Source organism: Alosa pseudoharengus, unplaced genomic scaffold (assembly GCF_046254945.1).
Source record: "Alosa pseudoharengus isolate Yale_2024_CS ecotype anadromous, Long Island Sound unplaced genomic scaffold, YU_APseudo_1.1 YU_APseudo_1.1_scf_18, whole genome shotgun sequence".
Taxonomy (NCBI): domain Eukaryota; kingdom Metazoa; phylum Chordata; class Actinopteri; order Clupeiformes; family Clupeidae; genus Alosa; species Alosa pseudoharengus.
In genome coordinates, this window is record NW_027468650.1 from 2,604,960 (window position 1) to 2,613,079 (window position 8,120).

Sequence of the window (8,120 nt, forward strand, 5' to 3'; positions counted from 1 at the left end):
AACAATTCATATTCTATTGGCAAATGAGGCATAATCAAAAGTATACTTAATTGCAGTATGGTGAACGCTTAACATGGTGATCTACTGCAGCAAATATTAGGGTAGCACCGCTACATCACTCGCCACTATCTTAATCAAATTTAAGTCTATTTTCATCACAGAAGTCTCCCCACCCAACATGGTATATTTTCTCAAACACTACCATCTCTCTCCAAAGATCTTAGAGCAGAGCGCACGTACTGTTCCATCTTTGCCTATGAAGCTGGAACGTTACCGATGCCCAGAGTTGCGCTAGTCAGTGGGTTGGGTTGGGACTGGGAGCCTGTTGTTGCTATCAGACTTACCACTATGTCACATATTATAGAACAGTAATAAACTATCAACACTTTCAGGTGCGAAACAATCCCTCTGTGGTAAATTTGCCTTCAGCTACGTTTTCATGTAGCAACTGTAGTGCTAATGTCCACTTCAGTATAGCTAACTTTAATTTACGACATAAGCCCACCTAGAGCTAGAGTACATGCTTGATTTAACATCCAAAACAATCCCAATATCCTTGACATCTGAAATACATCTAGATAAATATATATTAATGGGAGACATTTATCTGTTGATGGCGGGGATTTAGCTCTGGTGATGGCTTATATTAGATCATGAAAGCTAGCTAGCTACCTCAAGCACAAAACATACTGTAAATAATCATGCTGTTCTGGTTTGGAGTTTGTTCTACAGTAGTACCGTCTACTCTTGCTCTTGCAGGGGTATTTGGAGTTTGTTCTACAGTAGTATCGTCCACTCTTGCTCTTGCAGGGGTTTGTTCTGGTTTGGAGTTTGTTCTACAGTAGTATCGTCTACTCTTGCTCTTGCAGGGGTATTTGGAGTTTGTTCTACAGGAGCTTAACTGGGTACATCCGTCTGGCTGGCTGCCACAGGCGCTGTGGAATGCACCAATGGATGCAGGGCTGATTTGAGTGACACGTGCCAAAGCACAGCAGTCCAGGCAGTTTGAAAGACGCTTCCTGGTGACCTACTGTCTTTTACCTGAGTCTCAGCACAGCCAGAAAAAAACCTGTATCTTGCTCGTTTTTCTTCTTCTTTCTTTCTTTCTTCGTTCTGTTTTCGGCACCGGAGGGATACGTCCTCTTAACATTACCGTCTCTTCCGATTGTTGAAATTGATGCAGTGTCTGCACGAATTGTCTATGCACCCGAGGTGTCTACTTTATGCGCGTGACTCAAAGGCTGGCAGACACAGTAGCAGTAGGCAGGTAGCCTAGAAATCTAGACGCACCCTAGCGGCGGCAAATTAATTTGCTCAGCTTGTATGTCTAGTATCGAACCATAGGAATTTCTATTGGCTTAACACCGTGGATGACGGCCAATCACAGCGCTCTATTTCGTTAGAGAGTCTTAAGGCGGGCTTAACAGGATAACGACATCCTGCGACGGTGAACAACAAGGAAGGTGGCTATGGCAAACGAAGAGCGGTTGTTTGAATCGGCGTTGGCGTCAACTTTGGAGGAGTTGGACTTGTGCTTTTCTTTGAAAGTAGATCAACACAATGCACTTAAGTCATTCCTTTCGAAGCAGGATGTATTTGCCGTTTTGCCGACCGGATACGGATATGGTCGTAGCGCTGGCCTATTGCATGCCTAGGCAGTTTGAAAGACAATTCTCTGCCCGCCCCTTGGATTAAGCGAGGTGAATGATTCGATGCCAGACTATACATGTCAATGATATAGGATGGCCCGCCAGGCTAGTAGGCAGGTATATTGATCATGAAATCAGAATTTTCTTGTTTTGAATGATTAATTGTTTCATTTATTCATTCATTGATATCACTTGTTTACGTTATTTATTATGTAAAAAAAAAAAAGAAACCCGATTGGGGGCCCCCTGGTGGTAACGATAACTTGCTCCGGACGTCAATAAGGTCACCGGAACGTCCGCTAGAGAACATGACGTTCTGGACCAATCGGGGACGTCGTGAATGTCGGCATAAGGTCCGGGGGACGTCCCGTGTTTGTCGGGTACCCTGTTTGTGTATAGTGCTTGTTTAATTGACCTCCTTTGTGTTGCCTGTGTAATGACGTTCGTGTGTTTTTGGTGCGTAACCAATAAAACCATTCTGAGACAACTTTGCAGTTTGTTACAATACGTTCAAAAGAGGCCTGAGATTGTAGCACCACCACTGTAGCTGTCAATCATGTTTATATATGTATATTCAATCATGTCATTATGCCGTCTCTCATTCACTGCCTCTGCCTCATGAAGAAACTCCAGGAGCCCCTCCCCCTCACCCCCCTCTCCCCCCTCACCCCCCTCTCTCCCCCTCACCCCTTTCTCCCCCTCACCCCTTTCTCAGCGAGGTAGCCGACTTGTTGTCTGTGTGGACATTCTGAGATGGTTTTGTGAGGGCCTGTGGTCTGACGACCTATTGTGTTCCAATAACAGGAAAGTCAATGTCATGTTGCTCCCCAATCAACTCACTCATATCTTTAAAGAACTGGAATTTAATTGTTCCTGGTCCAGTTGCATTATTATTGTCCTTCACTCTTTTGAAGCCATCAATCACCCACTCTCTCTTGCTCGAACTTTAAACTCCTCAGTCAGCGTTATTGAAATGTCTTCCCAGAAGGCCTTTCTGTGGCCACTCTGACTTTTTCACCTTGTCACAGAGGTCAGCCAGACTTCAAGGGAGGTCTGAATGATCATTCTGGAGGCGTTCACACATCACACGAATCAATCAGGAATAGGATCTGTTGGGTGGTGAATACCTCATGCCTTGTCAAGGTGGTGGGGGGCTCTGATCTGTAGCTCTGACCTAAAACAAAACAGGAACCAGCCTGTTAATTCATTAATAGTGAGATCTTCCAAATATGACTTTGGTGATCTGGTAATCTGGTTAAAGAAGCCATATGCAGGTCTGGTTATTCCTTCGCTGTTTCTGGGTTTTCGCCTGATTTGGGCTCACATTTTTCACGACATAGCTCCCCCTGCAGCTTCGGTAGCCAGTGACTGCTACGCTAAACCCCCACTAGCTAGCGAGCTAGCCATCAAGAAACCAAGCTAAACACATACAGGGCTCACAATAAAACGGTCGAGCAAACACATTGTTCAAGAGACCATCAAACCATATTACAAAAACGAAGTTCACCCAAGGGTAGGCTACTTACAATTTCAACAGCAACAAAGCCAAGTCGGAGTCCGTTTTGCAGTCTTCTTAGAAACTACAATCTGACTACATTTCCGAGGCGCGATTAGATACTTCCGCTGAGTTACATCTGGATTTGTTCGGACCGTGACCAGAAAGTTGCATATTCGCTTTTTCCTGCGGAGAAGCACTAGGGGGAGACGAAGCACCCACCAAACTAGCTGTCACCAAACTTGGAGGCTGAGATCAGACCGTGGGACAGAGAATGTCTATGCTAACAGGCTGCAGATGTTTTTCAGAGAAGATGACAGTGGAGAGGTCCATGGTACCCCTTGTGTTATACAAGGAAGAAGCACAGCAAACCAGAGGATCGAAAGTTGGTGGGCGATGTATAGAAGGCAGAATGTGGACTACTGGAGAGACGTCTTAAGAGAGTTTCAAGCTACCGGTGATTTCAGTGGCTATTTTATCGACAAGGGTCTCATTCAGTTCTGTTTCCTAAAGATTATACAGGTAATGGCGTTTTCCATTTAACCTCAGCATATTATGCTATCTGCATGCAACGAAGTGAAAAACATTGATAACTTGTGTGGATGAGTGCGTAATAGTTGTGCGTAATAGCTTGGCCAGTATGCCAGTGCGTACCGCAGGCTGCCAATCACAGATGTTTGCTGCGAGTTATGCTAGACAGAGCGCAAATGCGCTGCTGGTACACTGCCTCAGCTACTAGATTTCATTGAATGGTGGAAATATTTGCTCAAGGCCTTCACTATGGAATCATGTTTCTGCTTACAGTCGAGCACTTGCATTTTTTAGCAGTGTTTAAAGCAACACTATGGAGTTTTTCAACCTTCATAATATATTTCCAAGACCCTTGTGATGGTACATCGACTTACAATAGGTTGAATGACACGTATGCCATAGCCTGACGGGGTCTGTATCGCTTTTACTGGCACTACGGAACTTCTGGGTGCGGGTAGTAACCCGGGCACAAAAAGAATTACAAAATTCGACTGCTCTACGGAATGTGGGACAACCATCGCATTCGTCCGGAGAGTAATGGCCGTGATCTCTGAAAGCCAGTGATTATGTACAATGTACCTGAGCTGTATCATGAACAGAATTATCTTCATCCAGTTGAAATCGACAGAATTAGCACAATCCTAGATGAAGACATCTGCCAGTGAAAGACAGATATTCCCTGTGACATTGACCTACATGACCTGTGCTTGCTGGTGATGGAAGAACACAACCTGACTCGCCGTCATGATGCCTAAGGAGCAATACGACTATACAAACACCTGAGACCAGTGATAAAAGCATTCCTGGAAGGACAGACCAGTGATAAAAGCACTCCTGGAGGTAGTGCTGGGCGGTATACCGGTTCACACCGTATACCGGTGTATATTTTCGTTATGATATGATTTTTTAATATACCGCCATACCGGTGTATTTGATTACACAAAGTTTGGAACGCTGCGCCGCGCGACAGTGTTTCAGACGGGACTTTTTTCACACGCACGCATGGTGCCACTGCGAGGAATAGTGAGGGTAAACACAAAACACCATACGTTTTTCGTGTTGCACAGGATACCTTAAATTGTTTCTTTAGTTAAGGAAAAACGTTAAGGGATACTGCATTGAAAGGGATTTACCAAAGATCCTTGATTACTAGCTCTGCTTTAACCCTTTCTGGATTTACAGTCACGAACATTCTATTGAGATTGTTCAACAGCTGTAACTAGCTGGCTAGTAGGTGATGTCGTTAGTTAGCAACCCACCGAACACAGTGAAGTTTAATGTTCTTATCATTCATCTCACCTTAAGAATATTCGCTGAAATTATCCAGGTAGCAAGTAAAGCATGTTATAGACATGTACTGAGCAATACTAGCTGGCTAGTTAGAAATGATCCTGACTGTCATCAGTGCACCAAAACGAACTTTGTTGTTAATGTTTTGCCTAGCGAACCGAACCGAAGCTCATGGCAGGCTAAGACATCCACATCCACATGAAGTTAACGTTAGCCTACCACTAACGTCATGTAAACCACACAATAACAATAAGCCATGTTTCTGATAGGCCTATTTGACAGAGTAAGCATATTAGCAGAGAGGTTTTATTTTAAATTGTATAATTTTCAAAAAAGTATAATTATTGCAAGTTGCAATACTTTTTGTATTGGTTTGATACAAGATGTTTGTGAAATTTGCACAGTAAAAGTTCTGTATTTTGACTGCAATTGTCTTTGCATTCTGATTAGATTCTTCATTAGAATCATGAGTTGCTCTTTGTAAACATTTTCTGGGGCCATGCAAAACTGCATTACCACTAGTGTGGAGCTATTCTACATCATGACAGTAAAATAGACCATCCTTAGTCAGTGTACTGCAGCAATTCCTCTCTCAAACTGTAGAAAATGCTGTGAACATCTGATTATGCATGGGGGGGAAAAATACCGTCATATACCGTGAAACCGTAAGAATTTTGAAAAATACCGTGATATACATTTTTGGTCATACCGCCCAGCACTACCTGGAAGGACAGACCAGTGATAAAAGCACTCCTGGAAGGACTTGATGAGTGATGTCATTGAGTCATTGTTTGTCTGTGTATTTCCACGCACATGGTTTGGTTAAGTGAGCGTATGTATATACGTGTATGTATTGTAGGCTATTGCCGTCAAAAGAGGCTTAAAAAACATTTCATTCCAAGGATTCACTTATTTTCTCTATTGGCACTTTGCATGTTTTATGGATGTTTTCAATAACATTGCATTTCGTCCAAACTGTGAGTGTGCTTGCTTAATTGTGCCTACATGGTCACACAAAGGAAAACTTTCACAAACTTTCAATTTTGCCTCTATTTGACGAGGGTAGTGCAAGAACAACATATAATTTGTGAAATCAAAATATATTTATTGTTATTACATTTTACAATTAATTAAAAAGACAATGCAAAACTGTCGCACTCTCATGCATTTCATTAAATACATTTTCAAAATTCAGGAGATCATTCCAAGCAGGGATTTTTATTTATTTGGGTGTTATTCTCACTTCAAAACCAACAAAACTATATCCGTCGAACTATAACATATTGATTAAAGAGATCAAGATGGAAGCAGCAAAACTTAGACCAGTAAGGTTAAATAATGAGGAGATTGGGTGGGTATATATCGAACAGAACAGGATTTCATTAAAACATTATAACATGAGTCAAACACACACAAAAGGAGCGGAACACTGCCAAAAGCAACTAGAGGGATCTTTAGCTTTTCATGGGGCATACCCATACTAGGAAACAGTTTCTTCAGTCTATGGTGGACATATTTTACAGAATATGGACTGAGAATGGGATAATAATAATTAGTCAATTATTTGATGGAAATACATTTCAATCATTTTCACAACTCCAAGACAAAAATAAGACACTACATTGCAAAACACACAGATTGGGATAATATCAAAAGAACCTATTAATACTGAGCTTCAGCAAAGCTCCAAGTGTCTCATATTTATAAAAAGCCGATGACCAATCAGATGACACGTCACATACTGTTTTCGAAATGGAACTCAACACAACTATAGAAATACATGGGAAGATCCTGTATGCATTACGTGTCTAAAATGAAATAATTTTAGGCCATATCCATTACCCATATTCCACTTTTCAATACAGCCAGGAATTCTGATCTAAATTCAGAAAAAGTGGTGTAGTTTGAAGCCAACTCCAGGGTACAAGAGCATGTGTGTGCCACTGGACGCCTTGCAAAATCAGGCATGTTTACAAAAGTCACCTGAATCGTTTTTCCTAGGAAAAGGTCAGAACTAGGGGTGTAAATCAGAGTCTTCATGACAATTCGACACAATATCGATTTCTTAAGCCAATGATTCGATTATTTTTTGATACTTCAGAATTCCCCACGATACGATTCGATACTCAATATTTTTACATGATATCTATGAAGTTTCAAATAAATCAACAAAAGTTTGGAATGTAGGAGCAGGTATCTAAAGCCTTCGTTCTCTGGGACACAATTAAATACAGCCTCATGTCTTTGCATATAAAAAAAAATGCAATGGCCTTGCAAAGTGCTCGACAACTTTTGAGTGAAAAACGTTGTCAGTGATGTGGCAGGCTTGGAAGCCTGTGCTCTCGCCTTTAATACCATAGCCCCTTTTCAGGTGTGCGGATAGATTTGACGTAGCCGCAGTATCTTCTCTCACACTGACAGTCTTTCTCTTTGCAAACGGCAACATCTCTTACCACTGCTTCATCTGTTTTTCTGAAGCCAAAATACTTCCACACCCATGACTTGACGCCGACTGGAGTGTGTAAAACTTCACTTTCATTGCCAGAACGCTCTAATGGTACCATCGCTCTTGAAAGTCAGACTCAACAAAACAATGTGTGAAACGTAATAACGAATGCGTCTGAAGTGGTGTGAAGTATAAGTGAAGTAGACAATAATGAGGTTAGTGCCACCCGCAGCTTAGGACTAGGTAGTGCGCTTACATCGGAGCCATAGACAGAAAAAGAAAGGTCGGAGCTAATGCTGAAAATAGATAGGCAAACAAACAGGCAGCAAAATAAACACATTAATCGATACTCTTGCGGACGAATCGATGCATTGAATCGTCGGCTGCATAATCGATGCATCGATACGAATCGATTAATATTTACACCCCTAGTCAGAACCAGTGCAATACCTTAGAAAGAGTCCAATCTCTGGATCATCCATCTCACGAATGAAGCGAAGAAGATGCAGAGACGTCCTCTCTGCATGTGACATTTCTCTCGGGAAGTTGGTGCATTTGGTCACATTCCTGGCCTTATGCTTCAAATCAACGAATGTCTTTGCCATAACCTCAGTTGTCGAAGAGTCTCTTTCTGTAATACTCTTCAAGATTGGCTTCCAACACTTGATAATAAATGCTGGTTCTTGCACAAGTTCCTTGTGTGCAATTT